The sequence below is a fragment of the Microcaecilia unicolor genome, chromosome 1 (genome assembly GCF_901765095.1).
Source record: "Microcaecilia unicolor chromosome 1, aMicUni1.1, whole genome shotgun sequence".
Classification (NCBI taxonomy): Eukaryota; Metazoa; Chordata; class Amphibia; order Gymnophiona; family Siphonopidae; genus Microcaecilia; species Microcaecilia unicolor.
In genome coordinates this window covers 43,177,546-43,202,174 of record NC_044031.1, presented here as the reverse complement: position 1 = coordinate 43,202,174, position 24,629 = coordinate 43,177,546, and the positions used below count along the sequence as shown (strand labels likewise).

Genomic DNA, 24,629 nt, shown 5'->3' with positions numbered 1-24,629 from the left:
ACAACTTTCAGCTCTTTTCCATGATCAGCCCTACCAGCCAAGCCAGACCATGTCCCTTTTTGTACCTAGTATTAGGGAAGTGCTATTCCCTCAGTAAAACCATCTAGTAGAGTAGCAAGACAGACACCAGCCTGTCCTACTTCCACTCAAGTAGACAAAGCAACCAACACTGCTTCCGGTGCAAGACCAAATAGATGTGCCCAACGACCACACAGTACAATTTTCTGCTGGCAGTGTGCCACTGAACTATTTTTCTATTTTTAGATTTCCCAATTAGACACTGCTGGCTAGGACTACTTAAATGAAAGAACATACCAAACCTGCAAATGTAAGCTGCTCAGCAGTGCCAAAAAACATCTGGGCCCTTGTATCAAATCAAGCTCTAAAATATGGCCTTAGCAAACTCCTACAAAAGCTTCCAGACTAAAGATCACAACAGTGCAACCATGTATTCTGCGTAAATACCTTTCTGCATTGCTTGGTGCATACAACCCAGTGGTAACTACATTTAGATGCACAGTAGCTTTCAGCATCACCCCCTTTTGTCTGTGCCCAAATCTTCTTCCCCAGGCCTCCAAGGCACACCTTTTACCTTGCGCTGCACCTCCCTTTCCCTGTGGAGATCACATAGCAAAAGGAAGTGAATGGCTGCACATCAGATTCCTTCCTCCTCCTGTGCCAGACTAGACCCGACTAGGTCTGAACCACAGGGCAGTCAGCCTAGGCTGGCAAAGGAGGAACCTGATGTGCAGCTACTCACTTCCTCTTGCCATTTGATTTGCATAATTCTGTGTTGTGCAGTATTCCCCCAGGGGTAAATTATGTGGTATCCGAGCACAGTTATTCTCCAGCATTAGTCAGATTTACAACCACAGATAACAATATAAGTGTTACCCGACTTGAACTGGACCCATCACAACTGCTGGAGGGCAGAACAGCAGAAAGGCAACCTGTGCACTGGTATGCAAATGGAATACTCCTTAGGTGCTATAGGTGTTTTAAAAGAAAAAACGGAGGAGTTTTTCTTAAAGTTACACATGCCATTTCCATTTAAACTTCCTAAACAGAGACAGGAAAGAGGAAGGGAGTGTGGCGTAGAGTCCAAGTACTATTGTATTTACACTTCCTGTCAACTCAATACCACATTAAACTGCAGTGCTCTTGACAGAAAAAAAAAATCACAGATTTTTTTTCCTTGTATAGTGTGAGAACTTTTTGTATAATATATTCCAACCACAAAGTCCTGGAACTGGCTCAGTAGCAGTGCTATGTCCCCTCATGTAAAACAGTCCATAGTTTGATCCGAGTCAACTTTTCCACTCCTTAGGCTGGCTGTGGCAGAGGCAAAATTTGTAGCCCAAGGTGGTGAGTAGTCAGAGTTGACACTTACTGGTTGAATTTGGAGACCATGAAAAAGGGATGCAGAAGGGAGCTCAGGTGCAGTATGCAGCCACATACATAACTACACTAAAAGTGTGTTCATGGTGGGTGGGGAGGGAGGGTTAAGAGAACTCTAGGGGGTTGAAAAAGAAGGTTTGTGACATCACAATTACAGAATGACACAGGGATAGGGACAAACTTTGTCCCCATCATTCTTTAAAGACTAATTGGATAGTTATGCTTGAGTAATGCAAGCAAGCATGCTGGCCACAACTGGCCTAAAAGACTTGAAACTGACATTCATGCACAGATGTTTAAAAAATCATAACAGTGCTTCGTAGTACATATTTCTCCCCTGCTAGGGCATATAGAATGGGTTGTATTTTGTACCCCTGGATATTTTAACAGGGTGGATTGGGGTTTTTTGGGGTAGCAGTCAGCTGCCCCAATTTGTCTGCCCCTATCGGTCTGACTGTTCACGTGTCCTTTAGATTGTAAGCTCTTTGAGCAGGGACTGTCCTTCTATGTTAAATTGTACAGCGCTGCAGAAATGTTAAGTAGTAGTAGTTGGAGTTGGAAGGGTAGGGGGTGGGGGGCATATTGTTATTGTTTTCTATTTGTGATTTATAAACAGATGCACAGAATATCAGTTCTTTTTATAAGATTTAAATATAAAATAAAGTGTTCAAGGCTTCTACCGATGAGGACACAGCCCACAGAACGGGACAGAGGGAGCCCACAGGGACAGGGACAAACTTTGTCCCCATGTGACTCTCTAATCACAATCCCTGCACTGTCAAGTGAGCAGAATGGGGGGGGGGGGGGGGAAATACTAGGCCACAAAGTAAGAAACAAATGTGTTCCAGGACTGCTCACACCTATCCATATTTATGCATTATTTGCAGGAGAACAAAAACTATTCACTTGAAGAAACCACTGTAGGACTGGTTATGGGAAGTAAGCAGGTTGTACTGCCACTTATTCTGCCTCCTTCCCCTGAATGTAGAAACATCCTGCAAGCACTCAATCATTTAACAATACCCAACATCTACCAGCTTGTGTCATCTCCCCTAGGCCCTCCTTTCCACAGCCTGCACTTAGGTTAGATATATACAGAAGATGGATATTAATAGACCTGTTTCTGGTGTGCACCAAGTCTGAAAACTAAATGACTCAAGACTTATTGATTCTCTACTCTCCGGGGGCAATGGGCTGAAACACATAGCACCCAATTATAATAAAATACTGTGCCCCCCCCCCCCCACTTCTCTCACCCTCCCACACAGCCATCACAAAAGCTGCAGTGGCCGATTCCTGCTGCAGCCTAGATCCCTGCTAAGGGTGAGGGGATTTGGGGGTGTGAGGGCTCCTGAGAATCTGCTAAAGATGAAAACAGCGCAGACTACCACTGAAGGTCTTGTAGAGTTGCGCCTTGGTGCATATCCACACTGGATCGCAGCATTGGATTGAGTTCTCCTTTTCATCAGGATATCCATGGTGCTGCAAGTCCTTTCACAGACATCCAGCAGAAATAACCCTCCCCCCCCCACACACACACACACACTGCCAGCCACAAAATCTCTTTCTGCCCCTTTTGCTCTCTGCAACTATCAGATACTGAACAACTAAAATCTACAGAAAAGCACTAGTAAATAGCGCATCCTTCAACATACCATCGCATTGAGCCTGCAAATGGGAAAATGTGGATACAAATGCAGCAAACAAATAAATCTACACCACCTGTCCAACAAGGGCAGGTTCATCCAATCTCATGAACCTACAAACTTTCCTTTATGTGATCCTTTCATTGTGAACATGTTCCTAGTATCCCAATCCTTACCCCCTACCATATTACTGGACACCCAGCAGTTTGGTTTCTCTTGCTATGCAGCTGGGCCAATGTTTTTTTTTTCCTATGGGCCTGTTGGCAGATGGCAGGGCAAGCATTTGGTACTGAGTGCATCATCAAACCTGCCCAGGTTACATTAAAGGATTCTTGATTGTTCCACTTAGACCCATTTGTGCTTTCTTTGCTGCCACCCCCTGCACTTGAGCCAGAAAAATACCAGAAGGAAGAACTGCATATAGACACACACCTGGGCCCACAAGGGCATTAAAGCTGGACTAGCCCACACCTAGGACACATCTGCAGCTCACCCAGCAGGTGAGTATCTAGTGAAGGTGGTGAGTACAAGTGTTGTAAATACAAGTATCTGATTAGGGTGGGTCCAAAGGAGAAAAAAAAAAGAGCCTTCATCTAGTAGCAGTAGTGGCAATACAAGATCTTCATGAAAAGGAAATGAGCACAAAAATCAAGACAATCCCTTTCTGCCTGTGTAATTCCAGTACAATGGTAGGATATTGTAGAGGTGTGCTAACATGAGAATGGTTTGAAGGGGGTCTGCCTGACCCAATACGTTGATTTAGGTGCAGGAATCCATCATCCAGTCTTATTCTGGGGGGGGGGGGGGGGGCTCTCTTGCAGCTTGCTTTTTAGAGGGAAAAACTAGGAATGAAGAGGTGGATAATATGAACCTTTTTTTTTTCCTAATCTTGTGGATTTGGGGACTGTTTCTCATAGTCAGTAGGTAGCCCCCCCCCCCCCCTCCAGCTGCCTGGGGATGAATACTTGGGGGAAGACAAAGGGGGCTAATGATGAAAGCTGAGTCTGATTGCACAGTTACCACCAGACTATGTGGCTCTTGGGACTCGGGCGACACCTTACTGAAGAATTCTCCATATTTCACAATCTGTTTGCTTGTATTCATTCCACACATTCATACATACAAAGTGGGTTTTATTATTCCATTCTTGTGACTACCTCCCTTTGTTCTGGGGCATTTCATTATTCCTTTAAAAACATCCATTGACAAAAAGTCCCATTCTCCAATTGGAGTGGAGGAATGGCCTAGTGGTTAGAGCACTGGTCTTGCAATCCAGAGGTGGCCGGTTCAAATCCCACTGCTGCTCCTTCTGATCTTGAGCAAGTCACTTAACCCTCCATTGCCTCAGGTACAAACTTAGATTGTGAGCCCTCCTGGGACAGAGAAATATCCAGTGTACCTTGCAACGTGGCTGCGCAGGCTTCTGTTTCTGTGAGACTGACGTCCTGCACGTACCAGAAGCCTGCGCTTGCAGATCAGCAACGATTCTGGAATCCTAAAGAGTGACAAGATTCCATGCAGAATCTCAAAGAGTAGCAACATTCCATGTAGAACCCTAAAGAATAACAAGTGGAGGAGTGGCCTAGTGGTTAGAGCACTGGTCTTGACATCCAGAAGTGGCCGGTTCAAATCCCACTGCTGCTCCTTGTGATCTTGGGCAAATCACTTAACCCTCCATTGCCTCAGGCACAAACTTAGATTGTGTTGCCTCAGGTACAAACTTAGATTGTGAGCCCTCCTGGGACAGAGAAATATCCAGTGTACCTTGCAACGTGGCTGCGCAGGCTTCTGTTTCTGTGAGTCTGACGTCCTGCACGTACCAGAAGCCTGCGCTTGCAGATCAGCAACGATTCTGGAATCCTAAAGAGTGACAAGATTCCATGCAGAATCTCAAAGAGTAGCAACATTCCATGTAGAACCCTAAAGAATAACAAGTGGAGGAGTGGCCTAGTGGTTAGAGCATCAGTCTTGCAATCCAGAGGTGGCCGGTTCAAATCCCACTGCTGCTCCTTGTGATCTTGGTCAAGTCACTTAACCCTCCATTGCCTCAGATACAAATAGATTGTGAGCCCTCCTGGGACAGAGAAATATCCAGTGTAGCTGAATGTAACTCACCTTGAGCTACTACTGAAAAAGGTGTGAGCAAAATGCAAATAAATAAATAAATTGTCTGATCAAGAGCAAAGAGTAAGTTGCAAAAGAATGAGCAAAAAAACTATTTGGGTGTTGGAGCCGCTAATGTGTCAAATTACCTCCATTCCCACCTGTACCATCCCAGAAATGAAATTTTAATGAGCCCTACTAGATATGACTCAAGTGGCTGCTTTTACCTTGGTGGTACAGAAGATATGACCATCTGCCCAGCGCGCTGCTCTCCATCCTCCTGTATGCAGCCTGACAGTCTCGGCGAGATTCAAAATGGCCGCCGAGACTTCAATTCTCGCCGAGACCGTCAGGCAGCAATGCATACAAGAGGATGGAGAGCAGCGCGCTGGGCAGGAAAGAGGGGGCTTTTTCCTGCCCCGACGTCACTAGACCACCAGGGAAGATCGCGTGAGTAAGGGGAGAGGTGGTGACAGGGCCGGGGGGGGGGGGGGAGAAGGTAACCCTGACGGCGATCACGAACTTGGAGGGAGGGATTCGGACAAGATGCACCGGAGCACCTAGGTTTTAGAGGAGGGAAAAAGGAAAAAAAAATTTTTCCTATTTCCCTCCTCTAAAACCTAGGTGCGTCTTATGGTCCCGGTGTGTCTTATAGTCCGAAAAATACGGTACCTGTTAATTTTCTTTAATCAGTGAAACTGTTCTGCAAAATGGTGTTATCCCCTTCTACCAGCAGGTGCAGGTACAGAAGAGGCTGAATTCTAACACTCACATCACCGGTTAAAAGCTGCAAGGCCCCCCCAGGAAGATTCCAGTATGCATCTGCCAAAGCAGAAAGCCCCTTTGTAATGCACCTGTGCCCCATCAATTACTGCAACCACCATGAGCAACAAACAAACCACCACAGAGTGGCACTTGCTGCCCTGCATACACCACGGAAAAACCAAATCCAGCTACAAGTCGGAAAAAGCAAATAAAGGGTTCTGTTTTTTTTTTGTTTGTTTTGGGGTTTTTTTTGTGTGTCAAGCAACTGAACAGAGCACACCCAGAACCTTGGGCTGAGGACTTTCAAGGGTAGAACTGCAACAGTTTGCTAACAAAAAGAAAAAGGAGGAAAAAAATCAGGTAAGGCATAATTTCTCCTCTCAGAGCATCAACCACACTGCACAAACAGAATGTACTGAAATAGATCTACTGAGCGGGGAAATACAAGGCCCCCTGAATGACAGCCCTGCCAATGTCAGAAAGGGCTCTGACCAGCACATCCAACCTGTAATGCTGGACAAATGAATGAAGCGATGTCACTGCTCTACAAATCTCCTTGGGAGGGGGAAACCACCTGAGCCTCCACCCAAGAAGCAGCCTGAGCCCTAGTAGTGGGCTTTCAGACCCTGAGTAATCAGTTTATTCTTGCTGATGTAGGCAAATTCAAATCACTACCTTAATCCGCCTCACAATGGAGGCCTTCAAAGCCACCTAACACTTCCGGAGGCCATGGAAGCACAAAAGGTAGTCAGATGAAACGCGTTTGTACATAAGTATTGCCATACTGGGAAAAGACCAAAGTTCCATCAAGCCCAGCATCCTGTTTCCAACAGTGGCCAATCCAGGTCATAAATACCTGGCAAGATCCCAAAACAGTACAAAACATTTTATACTGCTTATCCCAGAAATAGTGGATTTGCTTATCCCAGAAATAGTGGGTTTTCCCCAAGTCCATTTAAAAATGGTCTATGGACTTTTCCTTTAGGAAGCCGTCCAAACCTTTTATTAAACTCCACTAAGCTAACCACCTTTACCACATTCTCTGGCAACAAATTCCAGAGTTTAATTACACGTTGAGTGAAGAAAAATTTTCTCTGATTCATTTTAAACTTACTACATTGTAGCTTCATCGCATGCCCCCTAGTCCTAGTATTTTTGGAAAGCGTAAACAGACGCTTCACATCTACCTGTTCAACTCCATTCATTTTATAGACCTCTATCATATCTCCCCTCAGCCGCCTTTTCTCCAAGCTGAAGAGCCCTAGCCGCTCCTCATAGGGAAGTCGTCCCATCCCCTTTTTCATTTTCGTTACCCTTCTCTGTACCTTTTCTAATTCCACTATAACTTTGAGATGCAGCGACCAGAACTGAACACAATTTTCAAGGTGCGGTCGCACCATGGAGCGACACAAAGGCATTATAACATCCTCATTTTTGTTTTCCATTCCTTTCCTAATACCTAACATTCTATTTGCTTTCTTAGCCGCAGCAGCACACTGAGCAGAAGGTTTCAACGTATCAACGACGACACCTAGATCCCTTTCTTGGTCCGGTGACTCTTAATGTGGAACCTTGCATGACATAGCTATAATTCGGGTTCCTCTTTCCCACATGCCATTTAGAGGCCCAGTCTCCCAGTCTTATAAGGTCCTCTTGTAATTTTTCACAATCCTCCCGCGATTTAACGACTTTGAATAACTTGTGTCATCAGCAAATTTAAATTACCACACTAGTTACTCCCATCTCTAGGTAATTAATATGTTAAAAAGCAGTGGTCCCAGCACAGACCCCTGGGGAATCCTACTAACTACCCTTCTCCATTGAGAATACTGACCATTTAACCCTACTCTCTGTTTTCTATCTTTTAACCAGTTTTTAATCCACAATAGAACACTACCTCCTATCCCAAGACTCTCCAATTTCCTCTGGAGTCTTTCATGAGGTACTCTGTCAAACGCCTTCTGAAAATCCAGACACACAATATCAACTGGCTCACCTTTATCCCCATGTTTGTTCACCCCTTCAAAGAAAATGTAGTAGAGTGAGGCAAGATTTCCCTTCACTAAATCCATGTTGACTTTGTCTCATTAATCCATGCTTTTGAATATGCTCTGTAATTATGTTCTTAATAACAGTCTCTACCATTTTGCCCGGCACCGACGTCAGACTCACCGGTCTATAATTTCCTGGATCTCCTCTGGAACCTTTTTTAAAAATCGGCATTACATTGGCCACCCTCCACCACGCTCGATTTTAAGGATAAATTACATATTACTAATAGCTCCGCAAGCTCATTTTTCAGTTCTATCAGTATTCTGGGATGAATACCATCCAGTCCAGGAGATTTGCTACTCTTCAATTTGTAGAACTGCCCCATTACATCCTTCAGGTTTACAGAGAATTAAGTTTCTCTGACTCGTCAGCTTCGAATACCATTTCCGGCACAGGTATCCCACCCAAATCTTCCTCGGTGAAGACCAAAGAATTCATTTTATCTCTCTGCTATGGCATTGTCTTCCCTGATCGCCCCTTTTACTCCTAGGTCATCTAGCGGTCCAACTGATTCTTTTGCCGGCTTCCTGCTTTTAATATACCTACAAAAATTTTTACTATGTGTTTTTGTCTCCAACGCAATTTTTTTTTTCAAAGTCCCTATTAGCCTTCCTTATCAGAGCTTTGCATTTGACTCAACATTCCTTATGCTGTTTTTCAGTCGGTTCCTTCTTCCATTTTCTGAAGGATTATCTTTTAGCTCTAATAGCTTCCCTTCACCTCATTTTTTAACCATGCCAGCTGTCGTTCCAATATAAATGTATAAGCAATATTCGAAAATAACAAAGGGAATAAACAATATCAATAAAATCTTTCCCCTTCAAATTTGTCCTCAATATGGAGATCCTGATACTAGGCAAAAAGTATAAAAAGAGAAAAAAACATTGTACCATTAGAGCTTGGAGAGCAATATAATTCCCACTAGCTAACTAGCATATTAACAATGGGATGTAGCCAAAGGAACACTTAACACTTTCTTTGGAATTAACAAATTGGAGCAATTTTGGGGGTTCAAAGAAAACAATTAGTGTTTAGAGATACAAGACATCTACAAGGAAATTTTAGCTTAAACAATGCTCCTAAGTTGAGAACCCTTGGTTTATATACCAAGAATGCTCTCCTTTTTTGTGTATCCCTAGCCAAATCTGTAAAAACCTGAATCTTGCTCCCCAAAAAGCAAGCATTGACATGATGAAAGTAGATATGGAAATTATTATTTCTGTCCAACTAAGGCAAATGTAACCATGTAGTCCATTCTGTCACCACCTCTAATGAACTTTCCAAAATTTCAGTCAGATTTAAATCCAAAACAGACAGGTTGTCTGTTTAATATTCTTAAAGCCCGTTATATACTGGGCTCTTGCTATAGGCGGAAAGCCCCCTGCTGGTATTCCCAGTATTTCATCAATTTTTTTTTTTTGTTTTTACATTTCTAAAGCAGGAATTAATGGTGATTTGGGAAAGTTTAAGAACCTCAGGTTGTTTCTACGTCTTTGATTCTCAAGGTATTCAAGCTTACGAACTTGAATATCCCTCTCCCTTATAAGCACTGAAGTAACATTTTGAAGCTGGATAACTTCCTCTTCCAACGCTACGATCTTATTTGATTGTTCCCGGACACTTTCAGACAGATTTCGAGAAGATTTGTTTAAGTTCCAATATGTCTCCCTTAAAGAAGTTAGAAATTGTTAAAAAGGTAGTATTCAAACCTTGGATAGCATCCCAAAGCGACTCCAGTGTCACCACAGCCGGCCTTAACACTCCTCCGTTTCCACTGGAAGTATCACCCCGAGCCGGAGACGAGGAGCATGGGAAACCCTGCATCCCCTCCATTGTTATTCTGCTTGAGGTCAAAGCGCTAGCGGGTCCCCCCTCTCTCAACAAATGAGGGCTGTATTCCACCAATCCCCTCCGCCTACTGCATCTCCGCCAGCGCCAAATCGCTTCCGGGTCACGGGGGGGGGGGGGCTGTGTTAGAGGGAGGACTCAGCGACACTCCCTCAATGCTATGGTCCATGTCGAGAGACGAGGAACCCGTCTAAGCGAGCATCTGCTCCCTGAGCACTCTCACTCTAAAACTTTCCAATATAGTCTGGTGCACAGGGGGACCTGTAGCTAGGTTCAAGGAGGTAACAACTTTAGCATTTCCCTTTTTCCCCATGTTGTCATACGGGAAAATTCCTAGCGTCTTTTCCTTCGGAGAGTCTCAAGAGCAGAGAAACGTTCCCACTGTTCTAGACGCCATCTTGGATCCCTCGTCCTCCTTTTTTCATATGTGGAATATATTTAGCCTGGGCTTCCAGGATGGTGTTTTTGAACAGCATCCACGCCTGATGTAAATTTTTGACCCTCGTAGCCACTCCTCTAAGTCTCACACATTAACAGAAGAGTCTTCTGGACATTCAGCCTATGAAGCCTCCGATCTGTGGCTACTGAACCGCCCTCCACAAAAAGGCGAACAAATCTGATTCACATGACATGGAGAAGCCACCTTCAGCAGAAAGGAGGGACCTGTCTGCAAGGACACGGAATCCTCCAAAAAGAACAGATAAGGGTCCCGACATGAAAAGGCCTGAAGCTCTGAGACCTTCCAAGCCAAAGTAATGGCCACCAAACACACCACTTGAAGGGTGAAGTCCTTAATAGAGGCTGAATGCAACAGCTCAAACGGAGTCTCAAGAGTCACCTGAGCACCAAACTGAGGTCCCACAATGGAAATGGCAGCTGAAGCGGAGAACACACATGCACCACCCCCTTCAGAAACCATGCTACCTCTCTATGCAAGGCCAAAGAGATGCCATTCACTTTCCCCTGGAAAATGGAGAGTACCACCTGCACCTTCTGTGAGCTCAAGGCCAACCCTTGTTCTAGGCCCGCTACAAGAACCCAAAAATATTGGGAACGTGGGTCAAAGGTGACAGCATGCTCCCCACACCAGACCCTAACACAGGCTAAGGATGTAGAGGACTTCGTGAACAAATAGCATAGAAACCACCACAAAAGAGTATCAATGCCTCTTCAAGCGCCTCCTTTCAATGGCCAAACTGTGAGCCAGAAGGGATCAGGGAGGAGACCCTGACTCCTTGGCAGAGGAAGTGGGTCCTCCACAAGAAGCCACCCGAGGTCTACATACCAAGGTCTGAGGGGCCAATCGGAAGCGACCAGCAAGACCAGATAAGGAAAATGCAGAGTCCTGCACAAGACACTCTAAGGGGCCCAAGCCTCTGGCCATGGTTGAACCAAGGCATCAATCCCCTGAGAGGCTAGATCCCTCCACTGACTGAGGAAGTGATCTGCTTCCATGTTGTCATCAAGTTGAAGAGTGGGGGCTCCCAGTGGTCCAGAATGAGCTGAAAGGCTTGATGCCCCAGCTCCCATTCCCCTGATCCAGGAAAGTCTGCTTGTACATTGTCCTTGCCCGCAATGTGAACTGCTAAAAGGACCAACAGATAGGTCTCTGCCCAGCGACAGACTCTCTGCCTCCACAGCTACTGCCCAACTCTGGGTACATCCCTGCTTGTTGATGCACACCAGAGCCGTGGCATTGTCAGACATCACTGACTGCCTTGCCCGCCCTCCAGCAGCAGCCAAAATTCCAGCCAAGGCCAAGCACACCACCTGGGCTTCCAAAGTGGTTGCAAGGCCAAACCACCTCTTGGCTCTAGCAAAAGCCCTGGGCCCCCCCCCCCCCCAAACAAGGAGATTTGCATCCGTGATCAAAACCCACTGAGGGGGAACCAGATGGACCCCTTTCAACAGATAGACCACATTGTCTCACCAGATTGAGCCTTGCCTTGGGCGTGAGAAGAAGAGGACGGTGAAAGTCCTGACCAACTGAGCACCACCGCAGAGGATGCATGTTTGGCCCTCGTCCAAGAGCCCAGAAGCTGCAAGTAGTCCCAAACCATAGGCATCTGAAGCTCACACAACTGCCACTTCTGCACCTGCTCTTCCAGGAAGAATACCATCCCTTGGACTGTTTCAAACTGGACCCCCAGGTACTCCCAACACCTGAGAGGGCACCAAGTGACTCTTGTGGTAATTCACAACCCAGCTCAAGGACTCCTGAAGAGAAATCACCCAAGATTTGGCTTGAATGAACTCCACCTCAGAATCAGCCAGTTGTCCAAGTATGGGTGAACCTGCTCCCCTTGGCATCTCAGGTGTGCAGCCACCACCACTATAACCTTGGAAAAGGTGTTGATACCACAGCCAGGCCAAAAGGCAAAGCTCAGAATTGAAAATGCTGGCCCTGCACACAAGTGCAAATACCTCCTGTGGAAATCCACAATGGGGACATGCAGGTAGGCTTCCATGAGGGGAAGTTAAAAACCACCCTGGCGGAACTGAAGCAGTGACTGAGTACAGAATCTTGGCAAATGTTCGCCCTTTAAGATCCAAAATAGGAGCCCCCTTTCTTTGGGACCACAAAATAAATGGAATACTGGTCCTGACTGCACCCCTGCCAGCCGCACAACCTCCACTGCTCCAAGCATGCAAAGGTGCTGAAGAGTGAATGACCGCTTGCTGTTTCAGGGTGGAGCTGCAGGGGGCAGCCATGAAAGCATTGGGAACTGGACAGCTAACTCCAAGGAGTATCTCCTATCACCTCCAGGATCCACTGATCCAAGATGATGTGGACGCACATCCCCATAAGAGAGATAGACCACCTCCCCCCCCCCACACACACATACCAGGACCGAGGGGCCTAGCATACTCTCATTGGGCTGCTTGAAGGAGCTACCCTGGACCCCCCCCCCCTCCTCCCTATGTAGGGGAGTGCTATGTGGACCAAAAGTGACCCACCCCTTTGGAAAGCCTTCAAAACCATGGCACGCTGCACCCCCTTCTGACACAGTAGGAAACCTGAGAGAACACGCCTCCCACATATCCTTTACCAACTGGTCCTTGGGGAAGAGCAAGTGCCCCCTAAACAGCAATTGGCTCAACTTCTTGCAGGCTGCATCTGCCTCCCAGTGGCAGAAACACAGTCAGTGGTGCTCCATCACCGAAGCAGCCACCAAACAGGAAAGAAGCAAGACCAGATCATAAAGAACATCCACCAAGGCAGCAATGCCAGACTCCAAGTGAGCCACCTTCAGTGACTGGGAGCTGCTGCAGCCACCTCACCATGGCCTGTGCGACACCTCCCCTGCAGATAGCTTCCTGGATGCTGGATGTCCCAACCAAGAAAAAGTAAGGCTGCTGCTCCACCTTATCATGGTACTCCCTGAGGGCAGAACTCCCCCCCCCCCCCTCCAAATCAGGACCACAGCTGCCTTTGTGACTACTGCCACCAAGGCATCCACTTTGGGGAATAACCAATACTTTGCCACCTCTTCTGCAGCAAAGGTATGAAGGTGGTCCAGGACTCTGGCACCTCAAAGAGAGCCATCCAGAACTTCCCACTCCACATCATGCAGTCAAAAGCTTTGTGCAAGGGAAAATGCTTAGGTCGCCCAGCAAGCCCCTGCAGCAAGGTGTCCCCCTTCCATGGGATCCGCATCCATGGGTCACACCATGGCTTGAGAGCAGTATCAATGAGACAAGACACTTCGCATCACAATCTGGAGGGGAAATGGAGTCTGTGAGGACCTCTGAACCCCCATCTGCTCCTGAAGGCATTGGCACCTCCAGAAGTACACCTTCTGGCCTGTGTCATTTGGCTCCAGAGTGTTCCCCCTCCCTCTTATGGGGTCACCAGGGCCTGCTTGACTATCTGGAGCCTGTCAGAGAATGACACATTTTGTCCCAGTCCCCATGGGTTCTATTTCCATCCCCACCCTATTCCTGCAGGTTCCATCTCCATAACCATATAGCCACGACTTAAACGGACTCCTGAGGCAGGCCTCTGTCGCCGAAACACGATTTGTGTCGAGTCCATTACATTTTAATAAAGCTTCTGATGTGAACTCAGAGTCCATTGAACATTTTGTTTTTGCATCATTGTTCGTGTCTGCCCCGTTGTATTTGCTTGCCATCTTCCAGGAGGCACCGCACTGGTGATGTCACTAGTAGACTTCAGTCTTCTCTTCCTCAACCTGCTGGTATGAAGGGATAAAAACCCCATTTATGCAGAATAGTTGAGCTGATGCTAAGGACCTATTTACCATTAAAGTATAGGTTGTTCTTGAACAGGAAAACTATTCCAAGAGCTCCCCATAACTCAATCTTAAACCGGTCTCAAGCTTACATACAACTGCCCCTCACCCACCCCACCAAAAAAAATATATATATCCCAACCCATTTTCAAAAGACCAGATCTTTAACAGGTAAGAGGGTGTGAACAGTGACCTTTATATGGCCTAGCTTTTGCATTATCAAGAATGAATGCTAGATGATGCAATCCCTCTACGACCTCAGTATTGAAGCAGCCAAGATAGTATATGAACTTGGCTACTGGATGACTGATGTATGGCAGGAGCTTCAGCAGCTGTGGGCCAGGTGCAGGGCTGGAGCCCCATTAACTACTGCCCACTTAAAGCCAAAATAATCCTCTTAGCTTTTAGTGACTTACAAAACAATTAAGTGGGTTTCATACCAATACCAAAAATAAAAAATTGTATAAACTTCCTTTAGGGAAAGCTTACCATCACACTGAAAATCCCCCCCCCCCCCACAATATATGACAAAAGCCACCTAATATCTCTAAAGTCCACAGCCCTATTTCCTCCACCCATTCTTAGAATATCAATGAAATGCTTTGATGTCCCCATGCATACCCCCACCCTCCCACTCTGTCAGACTGTCAAAGTAATGCTTTGATGTTTCTCTTATATATACTATCTGCTACCACATTTGCTTATTTCCGATCTGACGAAGGGCAACCTTCGAAAGCTAATCAAGAAATGTATTAAGTTATGTCCAATAAAAAAGGTATCATCTTAGTTTCTTTTCCATGTTTTATTTTGTTTGATTTCTATTGATAACCTTTAAGAGTGGACTAACACGGCTACCACACCTCTCTCCACCATTACTAAATTTTCACAAAGGAAAGCAAGGCCTGCAATGTACCCTACCAAGTTTGTGCTCCTTGTTTAAAAAAGTCATTATACAAACACCAGTCAAACTGTTTTAGTGACAACCAGAACACTCAACTCTTCAATACAGAAAGTCTTCACTACATCACTATCCGTGGTTGCTTGAAGACAACCACTGGATCAAAAAGGAGTCAGGCAATGCCTACTCAATGCTAGCAGCCAGTGCTTCTGGGTTACAGGCACTGTGTCCCAGTCCGCTACTCCAAAGCCACCACACCCCATGCTGTACACTGAAGCAACTTTAAACCAACTCAGCTGTGACCATGCTGAGCTGCCCCTCTTTCCACTAGCAGCAATACTCTGTTAAGCAGCCTACCACATCCCATCAGTAAGAAAGAGTCCAAAAGCACAGAGGGAGAGAGCGGAGAGGAAAAGCAACTTAATCAGAAGTGGGACAGGGTAGTATTGCTGCTGACCTCTACTCTTCCAAAAAGGGAACAGCTGGTTTACATTAGTGATAATTCACAGACGTGATTTTGTTCTTTTTGCTATTCTGTTTTCCCCGGGACCTTTTGATTGGGCATGCCACCCAGCGATTTTTACTGGCCACCCAGCTAACAGTGGCAGCCACCTACCTAGTTGAAGAGTCCCCAGCACCTCACAGTACAGGTGCGCCAAAAGGGATTTTTTTTTAAAATTTAGGTATAGGACAACATCCATGTACGCAATTTGAAGTGCCCCTCACACACGCTGCTTTTACCAAAACTAATCTTCCCAGCTCTTAGAAGAGAGCTTACTATGGAAACTGCTAAAGCCTTGCTTCACTCGTTCTTGACCATATTCCAACCACCACCAGAGGTATCAGGAGCCATTTGGATCCCAGCAACCAGAAAGCGGGAGCAAGTGGGCTGGCATAAACCCCATTACACACCAGAGACCCCTGGTAAGCCTGGAGACAGCATGGGGAGGCTGCCACATGTTTTTTTTTTGGTACCCCAAGCTTTCCCACTCATGGCAGGCTCAATGTGGCTTAGGTACTTATTTGTACCTGGGGCAATGGAGGGTTAAGTGACTTGCCCAGAGTCACAAGGAGCTGCCTGTGCCTGCAGTAGGAATTGAACCCAGTTCCCCGGGGCCAAAGTCCACCACTCTAACCACTAGGCCACTCCTCCACTCCACATGTTGAGAATGTACCCACATGTGGAGGCCTCTGAGAAATGTATGTGGGGGGGGCTTTGATGTTTATAAACAAAGATTGTTCAGGGACAGGGGTTGGAGTTTGCATTGATGTGGGGCTGCCTTCGCCAAAGGAGCAACAATTTTAGAAAGCAGCTCTCATGTCTATGAGGGGGTGGGAAATGCATCTTTCTCCACATCCAGCTTTCTTAAAAAAAAAAAAAAAAAAAAGTTGCTGTTCCCTCTTGATATGGAGGGGGCTGATGCATGTTGTCCAACTCCTATTTTACAAGAAGCTTTAAAAAAAGCTGGAAAGGTAAACATCCCGATTTTGGAATTCCCCTTTGTACCTGCTTTCTAAAATCTGCTCAAAAACATTTAGTAGAGTCTATTGGCACCTAAACAGCCAGTGTAAAACCACCACAATCCCTGAACTGTCATATAGGGCCGGTTGGGGCTATATGCCTCAGCCAATGTAAAAACCCAGAAACAGAGGCCCTGCAGCTCGTATAGAAACAGCCTGCTACTGTGCATCCCTTGCCTCTCGGGAGTCTAACGAGCATATTCTCTCTCTACAATCATGCCAGAGGAGAGCTTGCAGCCATCACCATGCTTTTAACAGTGTTTTTTTTAGGTTTCCATTTACTATAACTTTTTGCCAACATACTAGGATGTCTCCAGTGATGAGTGATTAAGTACCTTAGCAGCAGCTCCAGTCAAGTATCCTTCAGTCACCAGTGCTTTATCTGCAAAAAGAAAAAGAGGCAATTTAAGCAAATTGAAAACCTTGGCTTATGGAATTTTCCAACCTATCGTTTGTTATGACTTTGTAAAGGGGAGGGGAGACTCTGCCTAGAAGCTTAGGAGCCAACTTTTCAAAATTATTGGGGGTGCTCAGCCCAATGGAAATAACCCCTCCCTGGATACATACAAGGAATTTTCTCAATATTGGGGGTGCTCAGGCACTCACAGCACCCACGGAGCCGGCTCCAATGCATAGAAGTGGGGTGGTGGTGGCGGTGAGGAGTTCTGCTGTGGAGGGGGTCGGAGGAGCGACGCCTTCCCTGGAACAGGATGCCATCACTCTATCCTCACCGGATATTTCCCCTCCCCCGTGTCCCGCGCACTACCGAGAAGCGGTGGATTCTCCAACAACGTCCGAAGTTGACGTTGTGGACTATTCGGCGGCTGGCGCTGCTGAGGCAGTGAACGGGAGGGATCTTCAACAACAAGAGCATGTAGCTCACACGGAGGTAACCCTTGAGGCCATATGGGCAATGTTAAAAACCTTAAATCAAACAGTTCTAAAGGCAGCTGCTGATACAGCTTCTTTAGTGATTAAAGTAGATTCTTTGCAAACCTCATTTGAAAAAATCAAGCAAGATACTGCTATACAGAATGAAGTATTTCAACAAGAGATTTCTACTATAAAAAATACAACACTCTCTCTGGTAAAAGATAAAACTTTTATTCATAGCAAAATAAATCAATTGGAGAACTATAATAGGAGACTTAACCTGAGAGTTTTAAATTTCCCCAAAATGGTTGAACTGAGTGGTTTGGAACTATTCAAAAAATATCTTACTGAGGTTCTCGGTTGTTCCTCTGAGATGATTCCTCCTATAAATAAAATATATTACCTTCCAATACCAAAAAAAAAAATGGAGGAACAAGGGAGAAAATCAGAAGAACACGGAATCCAAGTTGAAGGATTACAAAACTTAACGGCTTTTCTGGAAAATTCATTACCTGCAGTTTATACTCGTTCAACTTTACTTGTTTCTTTGGTCTTCGAACAAGACCTAAATTCAATTATGAAACTGTATTTCAAAAATGCTCAAAAAACTTTTTTGGGATCTCGCTTGTGGATTTACCCAGATGTCACTAAAATTACCCAGGAAAAAAGACGGGAGTTCCTCTTATTGAGAGATGAAGTTAAAGCTCTGGGGGCTAGCTTTTTGCTAGCATATCCATGTAAATGTCAAATTAAATATTTGGATAATAAGTACTTTTTTTTTGAACCTGAACAATTGAAAAGTTTTGTTGAAACAAAGAAGATTGTCAAGTGACCTCTTGGACTAAGGGGAACAATGAAGTATTGAGAACCCGTGGGGCGGTCTAGGCCCTATTACCTAAATAAGGGAAATAATTTGATTTTGTCTCCTCAAGTTCTTTAACTCCCCCTTATTTGTGGTCTAAGATAGGAAAATATTGTTTCTAAGGATATATGAAATATTATTGTGATTTCTTTTGAATGATTTTTCAATTCCGAGTTATCTTAAACAAGTATATCTTGTAATTATGTGAAACTTATAAATAAATAAATTAAAAAAAAGAAGTGGGGTGGTGGTGAGGTGCTATGTTTCACTAAAAGTTTCTATGCTGCAGAAATTGAACTGCTTTTCCCATAGAAATGAATGAATTTTCTTTTTTTTGGGGGGGGGGGGGGCGGGGGGAGTGGGGGGAGTGGGGTGCTTATTTCTGAAACCCCAATCTGTTCTGGGGCATTTACAAACATGTCTTCAGCTGCCCCCATGCCAAATTTGAAACCATTCTGTTAAATCTGACCCCAGATATTCAGCCCCCTAATGTATAATTCCTTCCCATGGGCTGGGGGTAGGGAGGGGACACCACAGAAAAGCTTCAAATATCAAGGGGATTTAGTTGGGCCTGAAAACCACAAAACAAAATCCTTCAACACAAGGGTTTAATTCTTAACTTGATTATGGTTTTAATGCCAGAAGTACAAGACTGTCATAACGAGTTGATGCAGAAAGCCATGTGTTAGGCTCAGTGCAGGGTTGCCAAATGTATGCATAGGAGGAGGAAGAAGAAAAGAAAAAAAAAAAAAAAAAAGTTGCTCCAATGCAGTAAAAGTTGAACACAAATAGTGGAAGTGCACACTGAATGCATGCACACACAGGTCTACTACTAATTTCTATAGTGCTACTAGATGTACGCAGCGCAGTGCACATATGCAGGTACCTTCTGTCCCTAGTGGACTCACAATCTGAGGTTGGGGGGGGGGGGGGGGAGGTTTGGTACCTGGGGCAATGGAGGTTTAAGTTCCCCTGGATCCCAACTCACTGTACCAGTTAGGCTAATCCTCCACCCCCTGTGCTAGGTACCAATACATCTGCGCAATACTATTTATGTAAATAGCATTCCAGCACAGCCTCATACAGATATTGTCAGTCCAGCATTTCTGTTCCAGTACACCTCACCCAAGATCCTCTGCATGAAAAGCAGAAAAGGTTGTGGGGTCCTGGATGTGAGGTAAAGAGAACTGGGCATCTACCAATTTCTTCAGATAAATCCCAGTGTGAATGTCCTTGTGTGCAAGGACAGGAAGTAGGGCTGTGTTTAAATAATTTAATAGCTATATTGGAAGACTTCTGTGGAGGTTTTGGAAAGAACTACTCTATTGGTTTGTATCTGAACAGCATACGAATGTGGTTTTGCATTTGGATTTTTGTAATTAGCAAGCATTTTGTGGACAAAAGATATGGATTTACCTGGCTGTTGCTGAGGCGATACAGGAGAGATGGCAAGCTTTCTTGGCACCGAGTAGCAAAAGATTTTGGGTGCTTACTTTTCTACTAATTTCTCTGTAAATGTTTGGTGCAGTATTCTGGTGTCAAGTAAGTCTTTTGCTCCTGAGCAGCTGAAGGCTTTCTGGAAGTGAAGCTTACTGCTGGCTCTTAGTTTAAAGGATGCACGTTTAGTATTAGTATTGGCAGGATATAAAAGGCCTTTAAAAAAATATTTGTTTTTGGTTGCTCCTGCTTTCTCTACCCCCCCCCCCCCCCCCACACCCCCAACACACACCTTTTATTGTAGTCTAAGAGCAAGTTGTATATGATTTTCCACTTTGTATTAAAGTTTCTTTCCCAATGTTACTAAATGAGCTGTATTACTTTAACAAGGCTCTTTCTTGTGTGTAACGTTACTAACAAGTAAAATTTAAATAAAAATAAAAAACTGGACAAAATCCACACTAGTGATGACTGCAGAATGAGCTAAAGCTTTGCTCCTCTTCAGTCTCTCAAATTCTTCACCATCTTCTCCAATTCCTCTCCAAACAGAAGTTTACCCTGGAAGGGCAGTCGAGTCAAATGCTGCTTGGACGCCAAATCAGCCGCCCGATACTGGAGTCACAAAAGATGCCATGCAGAGAACACCAAAGCCATCTGCTTGAAGCTCGAACGAGATCATAAAGAGAGTCAGATAAGCCAACCCAAACTCCATAGAGGACAAAGGCTCCAAAGGCTGGAGTCTATCTCCACCTGCTGGTAGATGGACACAACCCACCTGGATTCATCTGCTGCTAAGGATCACCATTACTGTCATAACTGGACTGTAGCAACCTCCTACTACTCGGAACCCCAAAAAACAACTTTGTAAACTACAGTTGGTCCAAAACACAGCAGTCCAGCTAATTTATTCACTGAAAAAAATATGACCACATCTCCCATTTTACCTAGAACTACACTGGCTCCCTGTGGAGGAAAAAATTCAGCTCACGTTAGCATGCATATTATTCAAAATCCTTACGGAGACTGTCCTAGTTACCTGATCATTCGTGTAAATTTTACGAACAGAACAAGAAGATCAAAACACAACTCCCCCTTCACATTCCCCTCCCCAAAAGGAGTAAAACAAGCCACTGTCTATGACCAACTGCAAGGACTTGGGGCTAAGTCTAGACAACTTACACAACTATAAGCTATTCAGAAAACAAATAAAAACGACCCTCTTAAAAAAATTCCTATGCTGTTATTTTGCGCTTGTGTACCAGATCAGATGGCAAATCTAACCATGTTGTAAATCCCGAGGGACTCTCAGTATCTTTAATCCTTGTAAACTGCTTAGAACTTGGTACAAGCAGTCTAGAAATCCAAATAAAGTAAAGATCACTACTCCCTAATCCAGCCCCTCTTCTCTACAAATTAAGCCCTGCGTGAAAGGCTGCTGAAAAAGGATGTCTTGAAGCTTTCCCCTAGCCTAGGTGGTCATTTTAACAGCTGCTCTATTATGGGAACAAACAGCAGAGATGACCCAAATGGTCCAGTCCAGTCTGTCTAGATTCATCTAGTTTGGAGGTTCACAGAAAACCACCAACTCACCCCCCCCCCTTTGCTAGTCTTGTCTACCTTCAACCCTTCTCCTCACCATGGTCATCTGTCCCAAACATGCCCCAAATCTGCCAACGTGCTAAAGTCCACCACTTTCCACTGAGCAGCCATTTCAAGCCTTGACATCTTCAGCTTTACTTCCCACAGAAATCGATGCCCAACCCTACACACTTCTCCAAGCAGATTTACCCCAATGATTTCCCTCTCTGCAGTTATGTAGTTACCCCAATGCATTCTTGGATGCACAAGGAAAGGTATAACTGCTGTTTAAGGGCAGACATCCCAATGTTATGGCTGGTACATTTGGGCTGTTTTCTAAAATCTTGATATATATTTCCTGATTCCATTGCTTTTATATTTATGCTTATACATTTTACTGAAAATAATTTTTAAGAAAGGGTTTTATGCAGATTATGTTTGTAATTCCCACCCTGAACCAGCTTTCTCTGCAATAAATGTAACAAAAGTGCAGCATTAAAATGGTCATGCATGGGCAGGGGTGGTCACCACTTTATATAAAAAGCCAGTCTCACCGATAATTATATTGAGGGGTCCTTTTACCAAGCCATGCTAAAAAGTGGCTGGCGCTGCGATTAGTCTGTAGATTCGAAGCACTCTGGCCACTTTCTAGCGCAGCAGAAAAATGCCAGAATTGTGTCAGTAATAGCATGCGCTAATTTCACAATTGGTGCACGGCAAGTCCCTCTTGAGCCCTTACCGCCACCTATTTACTACTACTTATTTCTAAAGCGCTACTAGACGTACGCAGCGCTGTACACTTGAACATGAAGAGACAGTCCCTGCTCGACAGAGCTTACAATCTCATTAGGACAGACAAACAGGACAAACAAGAGATAAGGGAATATTAAAGTGAGAATGATAAAATAAGGGTTCTGAACAAGTGAACAAGGGTTAGGAGTTAAAAGCAGCATCAAAAAGGTGGGGTTTTAGCTTAGATTTGAAGACGGCCAGAGATGGAGCTTGACGTACCAGCTCAGGAAGTTTATTCCAGGCATATGGTGCAGTAAGATATTTAATTGGCGATAAGGGGCTCACACGCTAATCCTGTGTAATCGGGCAGCGATGGCCGTGTACTGCCCAATTACTGTGGGGCATGCCTACTCCCACCCCCAACACTAGAAAATGATCTCTATTTTCTAGTGCAGGGAGTGACGCACTAATCACAGTAATACTGCAGGATGCCTCAGCGCACTCTGCCTGCCGTAGTGCTGTTTTGCCGTGCGCTACCCATGCAGTAGCTCTACCGCCCCTTAGTAAGAGGGCCCCTAAGTGTATGGATGAGTATAGATCCCTCTATTTTGGAGCTGGAGTAACAGGCTAATGAACAAAAGTGTACAAAATAGTGTCTGAACATCCCGTAAGTGGAACTCACTTTTTCAATATGGGACCCATATGTCGGTCCCTCTCCCCCAAAGCTCATAGCTTGGTACTTAATTCGCTTGGGAGGGGGTGCAGACTCAGGAGTAATGTCAGGAAGTATTTTTTCCACAGAGAGGGTGGTGGATATGTGGAATGCCCTCCTGCGGGAGGTGGTGGAGATGAAAATGGTAATGCAATTCAAATGTGAGTGGGATAAACACAAAGGAATCCTGTTGGATCCATGGAGTCTTAGCGGAGAATAGGTGGTGATGCCGGTAATTGGGAAGCAAAACCGGTGCCGGGCAGACTTCTACGATCTACTCCCTGATCGTGACTGAATAGGATATGGATGGGCTGGAGTGTAAATTTTAAGGGGTTTCAATGTTAGCTTCAGAACTTTTTGTACAAGAACAGTGCTAAGCAGACTTTTACGGTCTGTGCCCTGAGAAAGGCAGGGACAAATCAAACTCGGGTATAAAGTATCACATACCATGTAGAGAGATGTGGTAGCCGTGTTAGTCCACTTCTAAAACCAGTCGAAATAGAATAAAATAAAACAAAGATGATACCTTTTTTTATTGGACTAACTTAATACATTTTTTGATTAGCTTTCGAAAGTAGCCCTTCTTCGTTTTCTGATCTGACAAAGGTGGGCTACCTTCGAAAGCTAATCAAAAAATGTATTAAGTTAGTCCAATAAAAAAGGTATCTTATTTTCTTTTCTAAGTTTTATTTTATTCTATTTCTATTGACCGACATACCAAGTAAAATGAGTTTATCTTGTTGGGCAGACTGGATGGACCGTACAGGTCTTTATCTGCCGTCATTTACTATGTTTTACTATGTTACTCTCTCATCTTGGTGGGAGAGAGAGAACCAACCTGGGATAGTGTTCGTCCCCCCCTCCTCCCCTCCCGTCACTGTTTCATCTGTTAATGAGACTTCTGGCTGGCTTTAGTTTTGAACACATGATATGATATCAGAAACCAAGTCTCCCCATGGATGTGGGATTTTTTTTTTTTTTTTTTTAAGACCTTGTGCAGCCAGCCAGATGTCCAATTACTTTTATTTCTAGTTCTTGGACACTTGTTTATAGGATTCGTGGCTGAATGGGTTTTGCAGGAAAGGTGAGGAAGGGCTAGATTTAAGAATTAAACATTGTTATGTGACTACATTAACTGCACTTATGCACGATCGGGTGAACACACACATTGTGTGACAAATACTAGAGATATTGCATGCAGTACAGAGGGGCAAACATGTACTTTCATTTTCAGTTTTGTTCTGACGTGCACACACATTTAGGTGCAGAACAAGCACCTATGTGAGTTGACACTTCCCCGTTTGTCTGGACATGTGACCAAAAACCATGCTTACCACAAGCACTTTGTGTGCAAGACAGGCACATTCCTCCCCTCACTTTTGGTTTAATAGCACAATTTAACCACACAACATAAAAACTTCACTATACATAAAATGTACAGTGGACTACACTATGCAAACAGGAATGTGTATTAGCTGTGACCCCCTCTAGTCAAAATGTAAAACAAAGTTACTAAGCTACGGCTTACACATGTGAAAATATGGTACTTCTCTGAAGTTTAAGAGGGAGGTTTGTAGTCAAATTGATTCTGCAGATCCTAAAGGCCAGGACACAAGGAGCATGGCTGGAGATGGCCGAACAAGAAATCAGATGTTTACTTATATTAACAGAAAAACCAAGATGAAAATAAGTGATAGTCTGTTCTCATTCACATGTTCAGCATTTGCTATTTCACTTAACTGTGGAGATACAAATGGTGACCGCCATTCGCGGTATTCTGTTCACGTTATTTGCAAATATCACAAAAAAAGGAGGTAAAAACCTCACACTGCCGTGAGAAGTGAAACAAAAAAGTGAGGAGAAATCAAGGAAGATGCCAAAAAACTATTTTCCGAGGAGCAGAGAAATATAGATTAAAGAAGTTTTTTGATTTATCCAATAAGTGGGCACA

The 24,629-nt window shown here is 44.6% G+C and overlaps 1 protein-coding gene across 1 annotated transcript in view; it reads right to left on the bottom strand.

Annotated features, from left to right (window-relative positions):
* Positions 1 to 24,629, bottom strand: part of LOC115465827 (microtubule-associated protein 4-like) — a 287,677-nt gene that overhangs the window by 173,678 nt on the left and 89,370 nt on the right. Inside the window, exon 2 of the mRNA XM_030196585.1 lies at positions 16,820 to 16,866. The gene's annotated coding sequence lies outside the window, so the exon portion shown is untranslated. The remainder of the gene's footprint in view (positions 1 to 16,819; positions 16,867 to 24,629) is intronic.